The 24767-nt window shown below is 41.5% G+C and overlaps 1 protein-coding gene across 6 annotated transcripts in view; it reads left to right on the top strand.

Annotated features, from left to right (window-relative positions):
• Nucleotides 1-24767, top strand: part of TENM4 (teneurin transmembrane protein 4) — an 890102-nt gene that overhangs the window by 138574 nt on the left and 726761 nt on the right. For all 6 annotated transcript variants that reach the window (XM_069969727.1, XM_069969733.1, XM_069969734.1 and 3 more), the window contains exon 2: nucleotides 23650-23738. The gene's annotated coding sequence lies outside the window, so the exon portion shown is untranslated. The remainder of the gene's footprint in view (nucleotides 1-23649; nucleotides 23739-24767) is intronic.

Below are 24767 nucleotides of genomic sequence, written 5' to 3' on the forward strand. Positions count from 1 at the left end.
GCTGCACCCCGAACACTGGCTCAGTAGGTTCATCTATTCTGCCACATTGCCTCAGTACCTTCACGTGAGCCAGCTACACCTCTAGTGCGGGTGCTGCCCTCTATTGACTGTTCATTATAGTAGTTATATTCTTGTACATAGGGGCAGTATTATATTAGTTATATTCTTGTATATAGGGGCAGTATTATAGTAGTTATATTCTTGTATATAGGAGCAGTATTATAGTAGTTATATTCTTGTACATAGTGGGCAGTATTATATTAGTTATATTCTTGTACATAGGGGACAGTATTATAGTAGCTAAATTCTTGTACATTGGATACAGTATTATAGTAGTTATATTCTTGTACATAGTGGGCAGTATTAGAGTAGTTATGTCTAATAAAGTTCACAGCACCAGGAGCAACAGGTATAGTAGTGACAGCAGAGCCAGGATCTAGTTGGTTATGGTCGCATCGGAATACAGTATCCAGATATTGTATGCAGTAGAAAAACAAGTCGGGCACTCACCAGCATATGCAATCACACAGGTTTATTTCACACTAGAGGGAAAGCAGGGAGGGGAAGGGATGAGCCTTGTCAATTGCCACCTGGGACAGCTGTTTCGCTTATAGCCCGACTACACTGGGACCATTTACGAAAGGGGACATACACAGGGGGCCATCTACTAAAGGGAGACTACACAGAGGGTCATCCACTATACAAGGACTACGAGGATAGGTGCACAGCCTGAAGCCCAGGGTACATTTAATCTGCCCCCTGCCGGAGCCACCCCCTGTGGAGTAAATAGAGGATTCAAATCAGCATGAGTTGAGGCTCGACTGGCATACAAGTTGTGCAGATGATAAAAAGACATCAAATATATGTAGAGAAAACAGAGTAAGTCAGCACTCGCCAGTATGTTTCCACAATCAGTTTATTCCATCATGGGAGATTGCAGGAGAGGGAGACAAAGGGTGCAGATGCATTGCCTGGGATAGTCTTCTCGCGCCTAGGTGCGCTTCCTCTGCCCAGCATGAAGCACACCTATTGCACATTGGAGTCGATGTTGAGGTAGTTATATCTTTTCACAATATGTAGGAGACAGTATTACCGGAGGCAATGGAGATAGTCATGTAAGCCACCCATTATTACACTGTCACTTGACAGATATGTGATCAGTTATACATATTTTATATATTGCATCCTATCATTATGAGCATCTCATAGATATACAGTATATGATGATAAGAGGTTCAAATTCATTCAGCTCATCCATGTGCATCACTATATATCTGTACTATGTTTACTTGGAACCCTCTATGTGACAGTAGTTAACTTTTTACAATGTAGTGAAAGAAGAAAATGTGTTTGTGATATAAATGGAAATCAAAATAAATCCCCGCTCCAATTCCCCATATCCATATGTTATAATGGAAATGCTCTGTGAGCGGTCTGATATGTGCACATGGGTATAAATCGTAGCAACGACTCATATCCTTCTATTACCCAGCATGGGGTGCATTATCTAGCGGCAGAGCATGGGCTGATTAGGGGGAATAGTGAATTTCTCGTATAATACCTTTTCTCAAGTAATACCCTAATAGGGGGCAGATCCAATTCCATCCTATCAGTAGCAGAGGTTAATTGCTGGATAAAAGACGATTGATGTGGTTATGGCGACGCTTGTCCTCTCCATCTTATTCTACGCGATTTACTCCCAGCTTGCCTATCTCGTACGGCGTTCACAGCTCTACATGGTTTACAAAAAGGAAGAAAAAAAAATCTTATTCACTTAACGTCTCATCTGATATCTAATTTTAGACATAAAAAGAATAATATTAAGTAGTAAAAAGCGTGATAGGTTTTGCACGTGTAGCAAAAAGAGGTTCAGTTGCCTGGCAACCGGGAGAAGGCTCGCTGTGGAACTCCAGGGACCAGGCAACTCCACCAACTTACAGAAGATGGAAAATGAGGAAACAGCCTGCAATGTATTAACAGGGCTGCAGGGCGGGCCGGCGCCATCGCTTTACCAGAATTGTGTTGCATGGTGATCTCAGTGGAGGTAGATGAAGAGAATGGGGCCTCTCGATGTAGAAGTCATCTCTATAGGACAGTGTCTACACTAGTCTCAAGGTCCTCCTACTCCTTATACTTTTTTCCACCAGTTCCCGACCAACCACCAACAGATGATGAGAAAAGGCCGGCACTCAAAATTCTTTTCTTTCAATTGCTTTCTCCTTATTCCATCACATAGACAGGACACGTTTCGGCCCGTCCATTGACTTTGTTAGCTGTCAGTGGACGGACTGAAATGTTTCCTGTCTGTATGATTTATACTATGGGATGAAATAAAAGGAAACAGTTCAAAGAGTAGAATAGAGTCCCGGACCTTTTCTCATTTTGCAAGTATTTAGGGGATTGTCGCATTGCTATGTACACCACGTCTATAGTGGAGTGACGACCCTTTTGGACCCTCCTCTCTTACGCAGGATCACTTGGCCACGCCGAATAGTTCTGTTAATGGGGAGGACAGATATGGATGGGAAAGATAACTGACAGACGAACATTGTTATGGGGACCTTTAGGTGTACGATGGCTACAGAGCCTAGTCTTATAGGCAGGTTTGTAGCTATAGTGTCAGGACAGGGGAGGTAGAGACAAGACACGACAGTGAGTCCTGAAGCTGAACCCACCAGCTGTCCCTACCTACTTGCCTCAAATGGCCCTAGGCGGCTGTGGACAACCACAAAGACATTCCCTGCGCTGTATATGTGCACACAAAACAAGACAGACAAACAAACACAATATGGGATAGTCAAACAGTCAAGCCAGAGGTGAGGTAACAAAGTCGAGCAAGCTGAGGGGGTTAGGACGGGGATCGCAGGAATAGACAGGGGAAGCTGGGACCAGGGTATGAAACCTAATAGCAAGCGCAGGGAGACTACCTCAGCTTTCTTTTGTGCTGACCAAGGTCCAGATCCTCATTGGACCGGCACTCTGATCTTCCGGGTGACAGACAGAGAAACCAGACAATCACACAGACTACTCAGCTGCATAATCAAGTCCTACAGAGCTCAGCTTAACTCCTGAATAGCCAGGAAGCTGAGAGGCAAGCGGGAGTGACACACAAAAGTAAAACAGGCCCAGTTCACACCAGCCAGTTCACTAGTAAGTATAAGGGGCTCCACTGTGAGGTCGGGTGGACTTCACCCCGGCAGCCGGAGTAACAAGCTTCCTTTAAACCAAAGTTCCAATGCTTACATCCCCATACAGTTTTTCCCTCCCATGGATCTGATCACTTCCTGGTTTCCTATTTGAACTGTCACCCTGCTGTTGCCATGCAACAGTGCACCCTGTTTCCCACAACTCCCCTTGCCTGCAGGCTCAGTGGAGACCAACTGCCAAAACTTTAAATACTTTACATATTTTTTATTTTAATGTTACTTTTTAAAAAATATTTTGAAATAGTTTTATTTATATCTCTCATTACTTTCCATAACCTTATATATTCTTTATGAATTTATATTTTTCTATATTGTTACCTTAACTTTAGATGTTGTTGTTGTTTTTTTTTTTTATACTATGCATTTTTATTTTCTTTTTATTTAGATTTTTCAGCCATATCCCCCCTCCCCACTACCAACATTGCTATAGACTAAACTGAATGATGAGTTAATCTTTTTTTTTTTTTTCATCATCATACCTTACAGTAATAAAACCATTTTAATTAACATTAGCTTGCAAAAGAGAAGACTACAAGTAATTAAGTTACACTGGGATCTAAGTTGGAATAAAATTGATACCAGGGGATAGTGAAACATAAATCAGCATTTAAATAAACTGAAATCAGATTGGCGTAATTAAAAGTAAAATCCGGCAGTATTAAGACTGAAAATAATTGATACCGATATACTAAATAGCCAAAGTGGAAATTAGGGCGTTGAGCCTCTCAGCTGAAAATCATCAAAATAGTAAAAATGGTGGAGAAAAGGGATCAAGAAAGGCATCGGATCTAGATGCTAATCATACTAATAGAATGTGTAAAGAACGAGCTGCCTTATCCAAGTGCAATTACTGCGAGCGAAATTAGAGACCATGAAAACAAGTGAAACGCCGCTCCGAAATGAATAGGGCGTTTTGTGAATCTCAAATAACTAGACGACATTGAAGATTATTGTCTGTGTGCGATGCCGGGACAGTGATTGACGCTGCTTCTCCTCTTTATGGGTTAACTTTGGCTTTGTTTATAAGAGGAAAATAAGCATGTACAAAAGTAATTGTAGTCTTGTATACAACAGGCAATATTATAGTAATTATATGCTTATACATAAGGAAAGTATTATAATAATTATATTCTTGTATATAGGGGGCAGTATTATAGTAGTTATATTCTTGTATACAGGGGGCAGTATTATAGTAGTTATATTCTTGTATACAGGGGGCAGTATTATAGTAGTTATATTCTTGTATATAGGGGCAGCATTATAGTAGTTATATTCTTGTATATAGGAATAGTATTATAGTAGTTATATTCTTGTATATAGGGGCAGTATTATAGTAGTTATATTATTGTATATAGGGGCAGTATTATAGTAGTTATATTCTTGAATATAGGAGCAGTATTATAGTAGTTATATTCTTGTATATAGGAGCAGTATTATAGTAGTTATGGCATAAGCAAATAGAGATCAACAAAATCCAATGCACTCACCAGCAGGTACGGTCTTCACGGGTTTAATGAATACACATCACAAGCGGGAGGGGAAGGTGGAACAGGTGCGGGAGCGGAGATAGACACAACAGTTTCACGCCGCAGCGCTTTGTCAAGTGAGAATACGTCACTGCCGGCATGGGCCGATCTTATATGTAAATTAGTAAACACATGATCGGTTAAACAGAAAAGTGCATACACGTGAACAAATAGAAATGAATAACAAATTATGTAATAACCATCTTACAGAAAGACGCTCCAGTCGTTCCTTTCATTTAACCCATTGGGGCCGGTAGCATCAAGTTCAGCGATCCATATCGCCTCCCTTCTAAGGAGCCTTTGATGCCTATTGCCTCCATAGTCTACTGCATCTATCCTCTCTAGACCTAAGAACCGCAAACAAGTGGTATCTCCCGCGTGTGCACTGTTCACATGGTCAATCAGTCTGGGGACTCCTTTCCCCGTCCTTATTGAGTAAGCGTGCTCTTTGTAGCGGGTCCACAGCGGTCTTTTAGTCTTACCCACATAGAACTTGTTGCATGGACAGATGATGGTATATACAATGAACGAGGATCTACATGTGATAAGACTTTTAATCTGGCAGTCTACGCCATTAAGTGTAATGCAGTCCGTGGCTATTAGTTGAGGGCAATATTTACATGTGCCGCAGCGTTTGTTCCCTTTCAATTGTGTTCCTATAAGCCAATCGCATCCTGTCTTTTTTTGTTGGCTATTATTCATATTAAGAAGGTCACCTATGGTGCGATTCTTGCGGAAAGTGATGAGGGGACCAGTAGCTGCAATATCGCCAATGTCTTCGTCTTGCTTAAGTATATGCCAATGTTTATGTATACTGTTAATGATGATGTTATTAAGTGGTGAGTTCTGGAAGGCGAACGTAAATCTTCTGGGTGAATCAGTGTTCGGGAGTTTAGGAGTTAATAGATCTTTCCTTGTGAGTGTGTCTGCTTTCCTCCTAGCTTCCTTTATGACGTGAGTGGGATATTCTCTGGCTAATAGTCTGTATTCTAGATCTTGAACTTGTTTGGTGTATGTTTCTGGAGTATTGTTGACCCTTTTAAGGCGTACCATCTGGCTAAAGGGTATGGAATTTTTGACCTGCACTGGGTGAGAGCTGGTGTAATCAATATGGAGTTACACGCTGTCTTTTTTCTGAAGACTGATGTAGCCAGTTCATCTCCTTTGATGTCCACTTGGACGTCTAGGAATTCAAGTGATTTACCCCCTATTTTACATGTGAAGAACATATTGATTCCATTATTAGTGTTAAGGAACTCCACAAACTTTGTGAATGCTCTATCTCCTCCCTCCCATACCATAAAGATGTCATCTACGAATCTGTAATACGCCTTTATATTGCCTTTGTATAGATTGTGAGAATTAAATACGAGGTCGTTCTCTAGCTTTGCTAAGAAAAGATTTGCGTACGTGCAGGAGACCGGCGTGCCCATCGCTGTGCCGATCACCTGCACGTACCACTGCTCCTGGAACAAAAACACATTATAGTAGTTATATTTTTGTATATAGGGGGCAGTATTATAATAGTTATATTCTTGTGTATAGGAACAGTATTATAGTAGTTATATTCTGGTGTATAGGAGCAGTATTATAGTAGTTATATTCTTGTATATAGGAGCAGTATTATAGTAGTTATATTCTTGTATATAGGAGCAGTATTATAGTAGTTATATTCCTGTATATAGGAGCAGTATTATAGTAGTTATATTCTTGTATTTAGGAGGCAGTATTATAGTAGTTATATTCTTGTATATAGGAGCAGTATTATAGTAGTTATATTCTTGTATTTAGGAGGCAGTATTATAGTAGTTATATTCTTGTACATAGACGCAGTATTATAGTAGCTGTATAAAGAACAAGCCAGCGAGTGAGCAACAATAACCAGTGGTATTCACCAATCTTCATAAAGTAACTTTCTTTATTTCAGATGATGCATTGAAGACAGGCTTAGGGCATAGAGACACAGGTCCATCAGATGCTGTGCACTCGAGCTACAGTCGTTTCGCAGACAATCCCGCTTCCAATGAAAAGAAAAAAAAAATCTGCTGGTACTCATCACTTCAGTAGATCAACAAAGTTTTTTACAAATGTGTTTGGGCACATGCCCTTCTTTCGGCCAGCATCACCCTGGCCAGAAGAATGGCCAGTGCTCCAAAAAAGGCTGTCCCGAGAGAAAGTACACCTGCCTCTCCCCCTCCCTTCTATGCTTCACGTTTGAAAAAAACTTTCCTGATCTACTGAAGTGGTGAGTGCCAGCAGATATTTTTCTTTTCCTCATATATTGTAGTTTTATTCTTGGGCATAGAAAATAGTATTATATAAGTTTGCAGACTTTTGCAGTATCTGATGTTTCATGTGAATTATTTTCAATCATTGTTTAGGTTTAGAAACTTTTGGAATAGAGCAAGTTTAAAAAAAAAAACTAATAAAAAAAAGGCAAATAACAGAAAAAAATGGTGCAGGACCTGGTGTAAAAATATTCTTGAAAATTTTATCATATCCTTATTAATTAGCATTTTTTCATCATTTATATGCTTTGCAGAAAATAATTCACACAATTTGCCACACATCATTTATCCAGTGCTACATCACAACATAAACTTGTTGAGTAATGCGGCTTTGTTTCGCTCTGTATTACGGCAGATACTGGCCACCTGTTACTATTACCACAGGCTAGAATGATATTTACTAATTTTTACTATGAACATTCCTTTCGACTCCTTTTGCCTTATTAGATTTAGTGAAGAGGCAGGAAAGAAAGCAGCTCTTAATCTAGAGGACCCCGCACATCCGCTCACTACATACAGTTGATGGCCCTTTGATTTCAGCAGATGTTTTCTGATGCTAATTCTAATTGCTTACAGCGGCTCTTAGTTGCCTCTAGAAGGGTAAGTGTTCTTACATGAGGGTAAAGGGGCATTTCAGCAAAACAAAATTCTTTCAGATCAACTGGTGCCAGAAAGTGCCAGAGATTTGTAATTTACTTCCATTAAAAATCTCCAGTTGATCTGACAGCTGCATTTAAATGGTTTTTTCCCTCATTAGTGGTGGTATAGTGCCGGGATGCCCCCCCCCCATGCTTCTGGCCACTGATCCTGACCTGGTGCTCCATTCCTATAGGCTCCAGCAGCCCAAAGTAATGGAGCAATGATTTCACTGATCAATGCAGTATGTATATACTGCATTTATCTCTATAAGAGATCAGTATAGTTAAAGTGTCGCTGTCGTATTTTTATTTTTTTTGCAGAAATCAAGTACAGACGATTTTCAGAAACTTTGTAATTAGATTTATGAGGCAAATATGCCATTATCTGCATTCAAAAAGACTTTCCCCAGATCCCCCCCCCCCTCCCTTCTCTTTCTCATTCTCAGCTCATTATCAGGAAATCTCAACTCTTTTACATCAGTCGAGCCCTGTGTAAACTATTGAGAGGGCAGGAGGGCATTGAGGGGCAGAGAACAAAAGGTTACACAGAGGGACCTGTGTGAAATCTGGTATTCAGAGGTCAGTGATGACTTCAGAGGAGATAGCCCGGTGATGTAGCTGTAAATTAACTCTTTTTTGTCCTGTTTTGGTGCTTCATCTCCCTCAAGCCCTCCCCTCCCCATAAGAGAACAATGAAGACAGGGGGGAGAGCTTCAAACTGCTTTTTCATGATAAAAATGCATTTTTTGACTAATAAACCCAATTACAAAGTTTCTTAAAATCGCCTGTACTATTGATTTCTGCACAAAAAAAATAAATAAATAAACGACGGGGATTTCAAATTACAATGTAAAAAAAAAGTTTTTTTCATCAGTTATTATATACAAGAAAGATACCAATAGAACAGATAGTCACGGCACAAAAAATGACGCCTCAAATAGCCCTATAGACCAAAATATAAAATCTGTATAAGGATTTCGCTGCATGTTCTATGGAAAAATTATATCAGTCATTGCTAAGTATAATTGGTGTTGCAAAAAAAAAAAAGGGCTTATATGGGTCTGTAGGTGAGGAAATGCAAGTGCTAAACACAAGGAGAAAAAAACTAAAGCGTATAAAACAAAATTAGCTTGTTTAAAGCAAATCTGTATGAACCTTGACTGCCCCACCCCAGACCGTTTGTACCATTGCCGCAGTTAATCCATGTCCCATCCGGGGTCCAAATATCTCCTAGTGTCGTCCTTTTTATGAAATCCTTATCCTATGAAATCCTATGAAAGCCTCTCTCTTCTTGCTGCCTGACCCTCTTCTTAAAGGTGTTATCCAGCGCTACAAAAACATGGCCACTTTCCCCCTACTGTTGTCTCCAGTTTGGGTGGGGTTTTGAAACTCAGTTCCATTGAAGTAAATGGAGCTTAATTGCAAACCCCACCTGAACTGGAGACAGTGGCGAAAATAGAGGGGTGCAAAGGGGGGGGGGGGGCTCCCGGGCCCACACTGGCAGGGGCCCACTGAGGTCTCAGATGCTTAATGCTGTCTGCAAAAGCTATTTCTTTTGCAGACAGCCTTAGCACCTGTGTATTGGGCCCCTAACACGGCAACAGCACCTGGTAATAGCGGGCCCCCTGCTCATCAGGGGCCCACTCAGCCGTCGGATGCAATGCCCGGCCAGGGCTGGATCTTCTCCCTGTTCTCTTCACTTCCTCCTTCACGCTGCTTCCTGTTCTGCTGCTGGCCCCTCCCCCACTGTCCGACAGAGCCTTGTATGAGGAGGAGAGAGCTGGAGGGATCCTGTCGTCTATGGCTGCCAGGGACTGAGAAGAAGTGCAGCAGCAGCTGTAAGTGATCATCATCAGTGTCTGTGGTGCTGGAAGTTGTCAGGTACAGAGTGAGGACTGTGTGAGAGGACACAGCACACACACACAGCAGCCATTTATATATATATATATATATATATATATATATATATATATATATATATAATTTTTTGTTTGATCACTGCTGTGTGTATATATATATATAAAGCTCCACCTAGTCATTTGATCACTGCTATATATATATATATATATAGTGTATAATATATATAATAATATATATAATATATATATATTATATATAATATATATATATATTACAGTGTATATATATATATATATATATATATATATATATATATATATATATGTATATCACAAAAAATGTATGCGGCACTCAGGAAAATAGGAGAGCAACTGTGTGCCAGCTAGCAAGCCAGGGGTCCACCAGGCTGTCCGTATATATCTTCAAAAAGGCTGCCGCACTCCAATGATAGTGATAAACTGTGCAAACATTTATTCACATCCCAAATACAAAAGCAGCAACGTTTCTGACTGCAACTGCTCGAAATAGCTTGAAAAAAGACTACAGTTCCGGTCAGAAACGCCGCTGCTTTTGTATTTGGGATGTGACTAAAGTTTTGCAGTTTATCAATATCATTGGAGTGCCGCAGCCTTTTTGAAGATATATACAGCATTGACCTATATACAGCTCTGCTGGAGGGCCTCAGTGTGACACCCTTGCTGTAGTCAGTATAATGGAGGTCACCCAGCTTTCTGGCATCTTGTAGTCAGTATGATGGAGGTCACCCAGCTTTCTGGCATCCTGTAGTCAGTATGATGGAGGTCACCTAGCTTTCTGGCATCCTGTAGTCAGTATGACAGAGGTCACCCAGCTTTCTGGCATCCTGTAGTCAGTATGACGGAGGTCACCCAGCTTTCTGGCATCCTGTAGTCAGTATGACGGAGGTCACCCAGCTTTCTGGCATCCTGTAGTCAGTATGATGGAGGTCACCCAGCTTTCTGGCATCCTGTAGTCAGTATAATGGAGGTCACCCAGCTTTCTGGCATCCTGTAGTCAGTATGACGGAGGTCACCCAGCTTTCTGGCATCCTGTAGTCAGTATGATGGAAGTCACCCAACTTTCCCAGCATCTTATACTCAGTATGATGGAGGTCACCCAGCTTTCCCAGCATCTAGTACTAAGTATAATGGAGGTCACCCAGCTTTGCAGCATCTTGTACTCAGTACGATGATTAAGAACAAAAAACATAGTTGCTTTCTTCTAAAACAGCGCCACCCTGCTCTTAGGTTGTGTGTGGTATTACAACTTGGCTCCATTCACTTCAGTCGAATACCACACACAAACTGAGGACAAGAGTGGTGCTGTCTTTGGAAGAAGGCAGCTATATTTTTCTAATCTTAAGCACTTTTAATTTTTTTGTGGTTCTATATGTGAAATGAAGAAGCTTCCTACACTGCGCTTTATCCTTATCCACTATGAGTAATGTAGAAGAATATTCCCTTTATTATTCAGAAATCCTTGTCACCTGCTGGATCATGTCGGTTGGGGGCCGCTCAGACTCACTCGCCCCCCCTAGGCTGAACCCCTGACTGGAGACAACAGTAGGGGGAAAAGTGGCCATGTTTTTGTAGCGCTGGATAACCCCTTTAATAGCTACGCCCCTGGGGTGAGTATAGCTGGCAGCAAGAAGAGCTAGGCCCCACCTTATTAACCCATCAGGATTCAAAGAGTATCTGGGTGCCTACAGATTCTCCTTAAGACCAAACAACTGTAGCTACACAACTATAAGATCTTATATCTCAGATCGCAACTTTGCATTTAATTTACTTGGTTACACCCCCAGGTGTCCTGGGCAGATTGGTGACACTTTATAATTACTTTGCTTTCGCTTTCCTTTGCATATATATTCGAGTTTTCAAACAGGACATTTATTCTCTCACAGAGAAAAAAAGCTGATGGTGTCGATATTTAGTGTGTCTCCTGGCTCAATCTTTTTCCTTTTCTCTCTAAGGCCAGGCTCACACTTCGCTTTTGCAATCCGTTTTTTTCAAAAAAAAGAAAAAACAGATGAAAAACTAATTAAAAAAAAAGAACGGATGCAATTGTGTACAATTGTTTGCTCTGTTTTTTTCACTGACTTCCATTATAAGGCTATGTTCACGCAACGTAAATTTTAGTAAAATTTGCAATCGGCAACAACGGCTGTACACAGCTTAGCCTTCTATGGGATCCCGGCCCATAGCATACGCTCCAGCCGGAATCCCTCGCGGCAACGCAAAGAACTGAGATGTCAGTTTTTTGCGCCGGCTTCCTTCATTGTGTGCTATGGGGAGTTCTGATGCGGGCGCGCACTGATGCGCCCGCATCAGAACTCTGTGGGCCGAAAGATCATCTGGCTGGTACTGTAGTACCGGTCGGGATGATCTTTTCAGAAACTGGCCGCTCTGTGACCCTGTGGTGTATATACTGTATAGCTTGTCTTATTTGGAGGTGCTAGAGCAGGGGTAGGGAACCTTGGCTCTCCAGCTGTTGCAAAACTACAACTCCCATCATGCCTGGACAGCCAAAGCTAAACCCCTGTGTTAGTGGCTACGTTCAGGCCATGAAAGTAAATGGGATCCTGGACTGTCTATGCACCAGAGTGCCCATGTATCCGAGGCTCTAAAGGCACAATTGTATTATGAACCCTGCCTTAGGGCCTATCCCCACTTTCTGTGATTACACTCCGTATACAGGGATGATGTGCTACAGAATGGAGTAAGGGGCTCCTGGCATCATGATTCATTATGATTCCGGGAGCTCTGAATCGGTACAAATCTTCGCACTACTGTACTGACACACCCGGGCAACTGTGTCAGTACTGTATTGCAAAGATTGAAACTTATTTGGAGCCTCCGGTATCACGATTCATCATCAGTTCGGTGATTCCAGTCCGTAGCACATCTTCTGTGCACAGACCATAATTGTGGAACATGGGAATACACATATTTTCTGATGATTTTTTTTTTTATTGAAATCCTTTTTTTTTTTTTGCAATTAGTTATTAATAAAATGGCTTTATTGTGACTCTCATAACGGTTTTAGTTTTACGGAATGAAGCTTGTTATATTTTAATAGATTGGACAATTACGCACTCTACGGTATATAATATGTTTATTTATTTAATTATTTTTATATGTTTTATTTAACAAATGGGAAAGGGGGTGGTTTTAACTTATTGGGGGAGGGGCTTTGGGTTATTGTAAAAAACATTTTTACTTTTTTCTTACATTTTTTAAGTCCCCTTGGGGGACTTTTACATACAATTAGAACATTACATACACTGATCATTGCTAAGCCATAGGCATAGCAATAATCAGTGTAATAGGCGTTCTGCTGATTGAGCCTGCCTGTGGCAGACTCAATCAGCAGGGCGCCGATCGGATCGCACGGAGGAAGGTAAGAGACCTCCAGCGGTCCGATAAAGCAATCTTGATCGGTAAGTGACAGGAGAGGCCGCTTTCATTTACACTTAAACGCCGTGTAAATGGAGAGCGCTTCATAGTTCCCTAGAGACCCAGGACTTAATTTACGTCCAAGGTCAACTGCTTACAGACTTCCAGGATGTACATTTACGTCTAGGGTCGTCTAGGGGTTAAAGGGGTTATCCAGGATTGAAGTAAGGGTACTATTAGACGGGCCGATAGGGGCCCGATAACAACTGTAAATGGTCTATTATACGGCCCGATAATCATTTAACAAGGGCTACAGGGACATCGTTAGCAATGTCCTTGCAGCCCTTGCTTAGATGGTATACATTACCTATCCACGCTCCAGTGCTGCTGCGGTCCGCTTCTCCCCAGGTCCCCACTCAGCTGACAGGCCGCTCAGCCAATCACAGGCCGCGGCGGTCCCGGCCTGTGATTGGCTAAATGGCCTGTGAGCTGACAGGCCGCTCTGAAGCTAAAGCACGGGACCCGGGGAGAAGCGGACCGCAGCAGCAGCACTGGAGCGTGGATAGGTAATGTAGATTGTCAGTCGCCAGCCGTGCACCGTTATTACACGTAGCGGTGTGCGGTCGGCACCTGACAATTATAGGTTCTAACCTATATCAACGATCAGCCGATGACAACGATGATTGGCTGATCGTTGTCTTTATTGCACGGAACGAGAATCGGACCGATTCGACCGATTCTCAATCCGTGTAATAATACACTAAAGCACAGCTACTTTCTTCCAGAAACAGCTCCACCCCCTGTCCTCAGGTTATGTGTGGCAATGCATTTCAGCTACATTTACTTCATGGTAATTGAGCTGCATAATTGCACCCAAACTGGGGACAAGAGTGGTGCTGTTTCTGGAAGAAAGCAGCCATGAATTTTTAAGCCGTGATAACCGCTTTAAGCTCCCACTACTTCAGACAGGATTAACTACTAACTGTTTCTTTTCACTTTTATACATTCATATGGAAATGAAAGAAAATCAGTGTCTGACTTGAAAGATCAGCTGATCTGGATCCTAGATCGCCCCTATATAAGCTATAATAGCATCCACATCCATACTTTACCAGAAATCTATATGAAGGTGTCACGTGATCTTTAAGATGTTATAAAGAGTCCAGCGACTTTGATGCATTTTATAGAATTTATTTTATTACATTCTACCAATAAAGGTTTTTATTATTGCATTATCTTTACATATATCCCTGGCGGTTGTCACTGCGGCAGCAGCTGCGCTGTCATCCCCCGTCCTGTCACATCCTGTCCATTAGGCAGTTTTCTCTTTGCATCCTGACATTTCTGTCATTTATGACCTAGTTTAATTATAAAAGGTCCTTTGAATGGTGACGAGTGTTAGCTGGACCCCCGGTGACAAGGTTGGACCTTGGGCATCTTCTGTCCTCTGCTGACGTCCTTGTGTTAAGGGATGGAAGGTGCGGGCACATCTTCCCTGTCTCTGAGGCGCTACACTGCCTCATGGGATAAAACACAGAACATTAATAGCCAAACACTTCTCTGTGTCAAAAAAGATTCAGAGAAACAGAACAGTGAGAATAAAAGATGATAAAAGATATACAATTATATACAGGAGATACCCAGGTTATACCAACATGGTCCATATCACTGTATACAGGAGATACCCAGGTAATACCGACATGGTCTATATCACTATATACAGGAGATACCCAGGTAATACCGACATGGTCTATATCACTATATACAAGAGATACCCAGGTTATACCGACATGGTCCATATCACTATAGAGATACCCAGGTTATACCAGCTGTACATATAATTATAAACAGGAGATACCCAGGTAATATCAGCATGCCCTTTATTACTATATACAGTAGATATATATCAGCTGTACATATATAATTATATACAGGAGATACCCAGGTTATACCAGCTGTGCATATAAAATTATATACAGGCGATACCCAGGTTATACCAGCTGTACATATATAATTATATACAGGAGATACCCAGGTTATACCAGCTGTAAATATATCATTATATACTGAAGATACCCAGGTTATACCAGCTGTACATATATCATTATATGCAGGAGATCCCCAGGTTATACCGACATGGTCCATATGCCTATATACAGGAGATACCCAGGTTATACCAGCTGTACATTTATAATTATATACAGGAGATACCCAGGTTATACCAGCTGTACATATATCACTATATACAGGAGATACCCAGGTTATACCAGCTGTACATATATAATTATGTACAGGAGATACCCAGGTTATACCAGCTGTACATATATAATTATATACATAAGATACCCAGGTTATACCAGCTGTACATATATAATTATGTACAGGAGATACCCAGGTTATACCAGCTGTACATATATAATTATATACAGGAGATATCCAGGTTATACCAGCTGTACATATATAATTATATACATGAGATACCCAGGTTATACCAGCTGTACATATATAATTATGTACAGGAGATCCCCAGGTTATACCAGCTGTACATATATAATTATATACAGGAGATATCCCGGTTATACCGACATGGTCCATATCACTATATACAGGAGATACCCAGGTTATACCAGCTGTACATATATAATTATATACAGGAGATACCCAGGTAATACCATATATATATATATATATATATATATACAGGAGATACCCAGGTTATACCAGCACGCTCCATATCACAGGAGATGTATATAGGGGCAGTCCCTGCTATAGACATGGGGCTGTATCTCCTTTCTGGCCATCTATGAATGGGGATAAGGAGTTTCTCCAGGTGTTGTGCTAGTGTCAGGTCCCTCCACACACGCTCTTATTTCCATCTTTTCCTCGCAGACCATCTCTCCTTCTTGCTCCAGGTGTTGTGCTAGTGTCAGGTCCCTCCACACACGCTCTTATTTCCATCTTTTCCTCGCAGACCATCTCTCCTTCTTACCTCTCCAGCTCCTCCGTTACCAGCAGCATACTGAGGGGGTCATCCACACCACATGTCTCCTCTGAATATAGCCGTCTTTCCTTCCTCTGGGTACCAGGTGCTTTCTGTGATATAACACGTTGCCGGTGTTCCTTGTTTCCCGACCAACCTTCTCATCAGCAGATTGTATATATTTTTCTCTAGTTTCTGTGCTGTTTCTTGGCAACCTGTGCCTTCTGCCTGGTGTGTAGGTGTGATAGAGACAACGTGGCTCACCGCTTCACATCCCACACATCCCCCCTATCCGATCCCTAATCGATGACCTGTGGTAACATCACGCTGCCTTCACATGTCTCATTAGTCACTTTGTAGTATTATATAGCGCTATAAAAACAACCACCTTCAATAGACCCCCATTCATGAAAAGTTATCTCACTCTGCAGGTGCCAGAAAGTGCCAGAGATTTGTAATTTACTTCAAATAAAAAAATCTACAGCCTTCTAGTACTTATCAGCTGCTGTATGTCCTTAAGGATGTGTGGTGCAGCCCCAGTGTGAGGCTCAACCGGTCAGTTGCTAGATGGTGAAGTGTGACTCCACTGCAGTAGTAGTTGGTCGGGGAATAGCTCGGCCAGATGTTAAGTTGCTAGATGGGCACACAGATATGGTGGCACACCTGCTTTTATTTTAGTGAGTCTGGCTACATCCTTTCCCCTGTGGTCGGTGACCTGCCGGCTTGTAAGGGGGGTCCAATGGGCACTTATCAACGTGGTCTGGAGTGGAGTTGGGACCCACCCGCACTATTGGTACTGCCACCCACAGAAAGGGGAGGTAACCCAACAAAGGTGTTGTTTCTGTGTAGGTGCTTGGATAAGAATCACTGAGTCCAGTAACAATAAATAAACTCTACTTTACTGCAGGAATACTTGATACAGTGGTATACAATAGACTTCTGACTTGACAATAAACTCCGGACTTGGCTGAAAAGACTTGTACTGAGAGCTTGAGACGTAGAGTAGCTGTGCTTACTTGCTTGCATGTGGAGAAGTAGAGAGAGAGTACCAACCCAATGTAGTACTGTGCTCTGACGGAACTTTAGAAGTCGAATAAATAGAATACCTGAGAGTAGAGAGAATACTTGTGCCCGTGTTTTGACTCTTTGGTCATTGCACCACCTATTGCCCACTAGTGTCGGGCGACCCGTCCTAGAGGGTGACAAAAGCCCCAGACCTTGTTACCTGAGTTGAGCAGAGTGGCCAGAGTTTTCTGGTTACAACCGTGCTGCGAGATAGAGTACGTAGACTTCTAGCAACTTTGCTCTATCCGGATCAGTTCCTTTGTTATAGGATACCCTGCACCTTTAGACTTGTTCACGGCGTGGGCTGGGATGATCCCTGACTTGTCCTCTCTGAGAGTGTCTAACACTAGTGTGTAGAATAGTTGCTTTCAAGAAACGAGTGTCTGTGCTTCCCATGTGCCTCTGTACTGCTTAACAACCAGGCTAAGACTCATTGGACTTGTTCTCTCACAGGGGACCTGGCATAAGCCAGGGCCCAGCTTAGCTGTTGTAAGGGCTATGCTGACCTGCGTCCGTTCTGCTCAACAATGTGACTAAGACTCACTAACACTTCCTCTTCCCATGTGACTACCTCTTACAGGGTATGTAATACCTACTGTAAGTGGGTGAGAAGAGAGTGCAAGACAAGAAAGGAGAAAAGAGATATGTAGAGAAGAAGAAAGAGCTCTCATTGGTGCACAAGTCACAAACAACAATAACCACTTGAGTAATACAGCTGTGCAACACCTAGGTACAAGACATACATACTAGCGACATCTAGTGGCAAAATTTAAGTACGACTACATCACCACTTACACTTGGAGTACAGGCTTTTGCGAACGGTGTATCTACTAGTAACACCCGTGGTGGGACACCACATATGTAGTATATTTTTTCCAGTCTGAAAAGCTGATCAGCTGATGATAACGATCCTAAAATCATTGGTCGCCGACCGTGCATCGCTACTAAACTGGTTTTCATTACCTCTCCAGGCCCCCGGTCATTTCCTGTTCTCTGCTCCCTGCAACTGTAGCTTCAGAGCATCTCGTCAGCTGAGAGAGGCCGCTCTGAAGCTGCAGCTGCAGCACCGGGGAGGAGGCCGCTAACAGGAAAAGACTAAGAGTGTAAAGAGAGGTAAAGTAGAACAGTTTAGGGCAAGGCCCACATGGAGGGTGCGGCATTCGATGGCCAGTGGCTGAAGAAGGGCCGTATTAAACAGACAACAGACAATTATCGTTCAAAAAATCGTTAGATCATTCAGATTTAAAAGATAATCGTTTAGTATACTAGCAGGCGAAAATTAAACAGCCAACGAGAAGTTGTTGCTCGTTTGATAGAATCTGGATCTATTTTCATCATTGATCGTTCATAAATAGTTCGAACACCGTTCGGTGTAATAACACGCTGTTCACTCGTTCCCTGGTCTATCAGCCAGGAAAGGGCGAGCGCAAGAACGATCGTAAGTAACGATCATCGTCCTGTGTAATAGGGTAAACGATTTAAAATTATTTGTCATTTGAGATCATTTATCGTTAATCGTTAATGGCTGAAAGATCGTCCCATGTAATACCACCCATAGATGCAGCCCTAGTGAGCCTTGGAAAACATGGATACAGCCTATGGTCTTATCCATGTTTTTCAGGCAGCCTTAGGGCTACATCCAACTTCTTCAGCCACTGATAATCAAATGCCGAACACTCAAGTTTGGATGAGCCCAAGCGTGCTCAAAGTTCACCCATCTCTACTTAGTATTGATATGGCTTATTATACATACTACATCTTCTAGTTACCACCTTGACATGTGACTGACTGTAACACTGTGCGGCCATATACTTACGGTATGTTCTTTTATTATACTTATAGTGCTATTCTAGTTGCCCTGGTGACATTGCTGTTTCCAGTTGTCCTGACTCCCTCGTAATCCGGTGTGTACGTGACATTTATGGATTTGTTCAATAAAGTTATATTCATGTTGTTTTATGCCTGTGGTTAAGCAACATTTTATAATACACGGTGAATTCAATAATTTTGAAGCAGGTCCAACACGACAACTGACATGCTGCTGGCTTATTATGACGTTGTATCTGACATGTATTATACTATTTTTCTCTGTTTTATAACCTTTTATAATGTTTTATACTATTAAAAATGTGATGTACCAAGCAAGACTGATAGCCTGAGAACCTTCTAGAGGGGGGGGGGGGGGGGGGGGAGTTTGCTCTGGCAACAACAAAAAATTTCTTTCAAATCAGCTGGACTCAGAGAGTTATATAGATTTGTAATTTACTTCTATTTAAAAAAAATCTCCAGTCGTATAACACTTATCAGCTGCTGTACGTCCTGCAGGAAATGGTGTATTCTTTCCAGTCTGACACAGTGCTCTCTGCTGCCGCCTCTGTCCATGTTAAGAACTGTCCAAAGCAGGAGAGGGTTTTTTTTTATGGGGATTTGCTACTGCCCTGGACAGTTCATGACATAGACAGAGGTGGCAGCAGAGAGCACTGTGTCAGACTGGAAAGAACATGCCACTTCCTGCAGGACATAAAGCAGCTGATAAGTACTGGAAGATTTTTAAATAGAAGTAAGTTACAAATCTGTATAACTTTCTGACACCAATTAATTTGAAATATTTATTTATTTATTTTTTTTTTGGGGGGGGGGGGAGATTTATCAAGACCGGTCTGAAATTAGGCCCCACCCCCATTTCCATATTCACTAAGAGGCCACGCCTCCTCCTCGACTTGCTGCTCCCCCCTGAACACCCCCGCCCACCCATACGGCAGGCGTTCACAAGGGAGAAAGGGCAAATCTGTGCTTTCTCCCCTTTATACGTCCCAGATGTAACCTTCAGAAATGTCCCCCATAAAGTTCTGTATCAATTATACTCAAAGCAGCCATTTTTTATTGTTATTATTTTTTATTTTTTTCCATTTTGCCTGCTCATCTGTCAAAAGTCACAACCTTTTATTAGTGGCTACTAAGGCATCATGGGAATTGTAGTTTTTCAACAGCTGGAGGGCCAAAGGTTTCCCATCCCTGCCATATAATAAATAGAGAACAATCAGTGCAGTGCATCCAAATTCATCCACAGTTCAACTACTGCAAATGACTATGTCTGCTAGAGAATAGAAATAGTAAACCATGGCTGCTTTCTTCCAAAAACAGCGCCACACCTGTCCACAGGTAATGCATGGTACTGCAGCTCGGTCACATTCACTGAGCTGCAATACCTGGCACAACCTGTAAAAAAGGAGTGGTGTTCTATCTAAAAGCAATGCTTTTCAAACCCTATACAAGTCTTTTATAGTCAGTATCTTACTCGCATCCATAACACTTACTTTGGAGTATTTGGCACTATGGGCCACCGGGGCATTTACTAAAATAAATACTTATTTTCGACTCATTTCTGAAACGGTTCCACTTGGCCAGACGTGGCCAGCAGCGTTCCTATCTGGCTTTTGATCAACAACCTCCATAAGAAATAAATTATGATCTTAACATGACAGACAATTTGTTTCTTGTGACGGAAGAAGAAGAAAAAGCCGTCAGTGTTTTTGGAAAGGCTCTCGGTTTTGCTCCTGTGGTTTCGTATATATATGTATCTGTTTCCTCGGGACTTGCATTATTCACAACAAAAATTTGGGAAGCATCATTACCTAGGGTGAAAATAAGATCTATTGACTAATATGAGTAAATACGCTCCGACATCTCCAGCGTGCTTTACAACACACAACTTCCATCCAAGACCCCGGAGCAACGAAAGAATTTGTGCACTCATAGAAGTGGACCACCAGGACTCGTTTCTTTCTTAGTCTGGAGAAACACGCACCCCTCCCAGCTATGTTATGTAGTTTACAAGCTGTTTTCTTAATCCTGAATTTGTAAATGGGATGTAGATGATTAGCTGGAAGGATTATCGTTTAGGAGGAGAGAAAAGTAAATCTGATGGATACAGAGTCGTAAAACGTGACATGTTCCATATTGCGCCATATATATTTTTTTTACCCTGATTCTAAAATATGGGAAGTTCAATTTAATTACCTGATGTTGAGGCGGAAGAGACATTGTATTCTAGGCATGAACGGCAAACATTCATTTCATGTCCTTTTTAGCGTAGGAGAAGCTTTCTGTGTTCATTGATGCTGCACTTTGCATAAGCTGCCAATACTGATGAAGAAGGGAAGAGTTCTGCTGTCTATTATTAGACTGCACCTTGTGTGTACTATACTGCTATACTACTGCTATAGTATACAAAACTATCATTTTAATATTGGAATGATTCTACATGCAAGACCAGGGCCAGATTAAAGGGAGGGCACCAGGGGCACGTGCCCCTGGGCCTCCACAACTTAGGGGCCCCCACCAGCTCGAACCCTAGCAGAACGGTGCTGCTTACCCTGGATATTAGGCCATGTAATAGGGCCCTAACACAGTGGGCAACAGCACACAGAAAGTGCTGTGTTCTCACATTGCGTTATTAACACAAACACAATGTAAGAATACGCTCTGATACCTAGTCCACCCCCCCCCCTGCTCCTGACATCTTCCCCTGTACTGCAGCCTCTAGTGACCACGTGCATAACAGAAGAGGATGCTGACCCATACAGCCAGAAGCGAGCCATCTGTATAGATCGGTGTATAGTTTATTTATTATTTATTTATTTTTTTTTGGGGGGGGGGGGATTGTCGCCCGGGGCCTCCACCAACCTTAATCCGGCCCTGTGCAAGACTATAACTACCATAATACAATCTCTCATGTATAAGAATATAACTACTATAATACTGCTCCTTATACAAGAATATTACTGCTATAATACTGCTGCTATGTACATAATAAAACTACTATTAGGCTGTGTTCACACACAGTATATTTCAGGCAATATTTGGTCCTCATGTCAGGTCCTCATTGCAACCAAAACCAGGAGTGGATTGAAAACACAGAAAGGCTCTGTTAACACAATATTGAAATTGAGTGGATGGCCGCTGTACATAACTTTCTTTATTTCAATACAACAGCCGTTGTTTTAAAATAACAGCAAATATTTGCCATTAAATGGCGGCCATCCACTCAATTTCAACATTGTGTGAACAGATCCTTTCTGTGTTTTCAATCCACTCCTGGTTTTGGTTGCCATGAGGACCTGACATGAGGAGCAAATACTGCCTGAAATATACTGCGTGTGAACCCAGCCTGACACTGCTCCTATATACAAGAATATACCTTCTATAATACCGCTCCCTTGTACAAGAATATAACTACTATAATACTGCCTCCTATGTACAAGAATATAACTACTATAATGTACAGTATAAAATAGAAAATAAGTCCAAGCACTCACCGGATGAAGTGATCTCTTTGTGCGTTTATTCAGACATCACATTGAGGGAGCGGTGGCAAGGGTGCAGGAGCGTGTAGCAGACAACTGTTTTGCGCCTCAGCGCTTTGTCAAGTCTTCAAGACTTGACAAGAATATAACTACTATAATACTGCCCCCTATATAGAAAAATATAACTACTATAACACTGCCCCTATGTATAAGAATATAACTACTATAATACTGCTCCTATATACAAGAATATAACTACTATAATACTGCCCCCTATATACAAGAATATAACTACTATAATACTTATCCTATATACAAGAATATAACTACTATAATACTGCTTTTATATACAAGAATGTAACTACTATAATACTGCCCCTATGTACAAGAATATAACTACTATAATACTGCCCCTATATACAAGAATATAACTACTATAATACTGCTTCTATATACAAGAATGTAACTACTATAATACTGTTCCTATATACAAGAATAGAACTACTATAATACTCGTACCTATATACAATAATATAACTACTATAATACTGCCCCCTATATACAAGAATATAACTACTATAATACTGCTCCCTATATACAAGAATAGAACTACTATAATACTGCTCCTATTTACAAGACTATAACTACTAAAATACTGCCCCTACTGTATATACAAGACTATAACTACTATAATGAAGAGGATGAGGAAACAGAAGCGGGCACTCACCGGTGGTATGCGTCTTCAGATCGATTTATTGAGGAATCACTTCAACATGCAGGGGGGGGGGGGGGGTGGAGCAAACACGTCTTACGAATAGATGTATAGTATAACTATTATAATACTGCTCCTATGTACAAGAATATAACTAATATATTACCGTCCCTATATACAAGAATATAACTACTACAATACTGCCCCTATATACAAGAATGTAACGGCTATAATTCTGCTCCTATATACAAGAATATAACTACTATAATACTGCCCCCTATATACAAGAATGTAACGGCTATAATTCTGCTTCTGTATAAAATAAGATGTATACTTTAAAACTGTCGCCCATTAAGTACAATGTAACTAGGAGCAGAATCCTCCACATACAGTATACGGTATTATACAGGTGGCATTTAGATAATGTGTGGCAATTTTTGTCTTTTTCTTACAAACAAACAGACTAATTGAGTAACGTCTTGGAAGTGTTTACATCTCCTTTATTCCCAGGAGTGTGATGGCTTTAGTCGGGCTCGATTTGGGAGCTGCTATAGTATCTGTATAAGCTATCACTGGTGTGCTGTAAGTGTTATATAAGTGTGTGATGACTAATAGTGTTACCCTAAATGATCGTTCTGTCTTTCTTTGTCATTAGGCATCTCTATAAGTGACGGCAGAATAGACAGCCTTGGGATACAGGAAGGTAGAAGAAGATGGCTGAACACTCAAGAAGCTCATTGTAAGGTAAGACTGTGGTTGCTTATACAGTATATGAATTCATTATTTCTCATGTACTCATATGATAGATTTGTACAAGGCCTTAATTGTGCTTTTCTTTGAACAGATCCTTCCAAGAATTAGTCAAGTTACATGTCTCAAATACAGATGTCCCTATGTTCCTATGACCTATTTCCCACCCTGAGCTCTGGTACTTCATTGTTTTAATTGGAAACTAAAGGGAAGCTTTATTAAACATGGTGTAAAGTGAAACTGGCTCAGTTGCCCCTAGCAACCAATCAGATTCCACCTTTCATTTTCCAAAGAGTCTGTGAGGAATGAAAGGTGGAATCTGATTGGTTGCTAGGGGCAACTGAGCCAGTTTCACTTTACACCATGTTAGATAAATGTTCCCCTAAGTATCCAAATCATTATCCACATCAATAGTCACATCCTCAATTATTCATTGATGTGGATGGCAAGCTTAAGTATTACTGTCATTTGTAGTAAAGATCTGGCAGGTCAAAAGTTACTGATCGCACAAGGTCTCAACTGCTGAGACTTCCTACAATTCTGAGGTACAGCCAGGATCTCTCCCCAACTGTCAATCAAATCCAACTCTTTTATTAGAGCTAGTTCACACAGAGTAAAATCACCCTTTCAATGGGACGGCTTGCGCGCCTCTGCTTCCACAGCTCTCCACTCAAAAATTTACTTGTCATTTCTTTAGGCGAAGGGCCGCAGAAACGGAGGCACGCAAGCCGTCCCATTAAAACAGACGGCAGACGGGATTCCACCGATTTTACTCTGTGTAAACAGACCCTTATAGTCTATGATGTGAAACAGTTGGATGCAGGGGCGTAGCTATGATTTATGGGGCCCCATAGCAAGAAACTGTACTCTTAATCCTGTATGGACCCCCTGTCCCCCATGATGCACATGCACACAGGACCTGGTGGCCGACGCAGTCAAAACTCCCGGCGTCACTAACATGTCGGGGAGCTAGGAGAATGGAACACCACAGGACTGTGGTGGCCGCTGGGTCCTGTGTGTATG

Source organism: Dendropsophus ebraccatus, chromosome 5 (assembly GCF_027789765.1).
Source record: "Dendropsophus ebraccatus isolate aDenEbr1 chromosome 5, aDenEbr1.pat, whole genome shotgun sequence".
NCBI classification, from domain to species: Eukaryota; Metazoa; Chordata; class Amphibia; order Anura; family Hylidae; genus Dendropsophus; species Dendropsophus ebraccatus.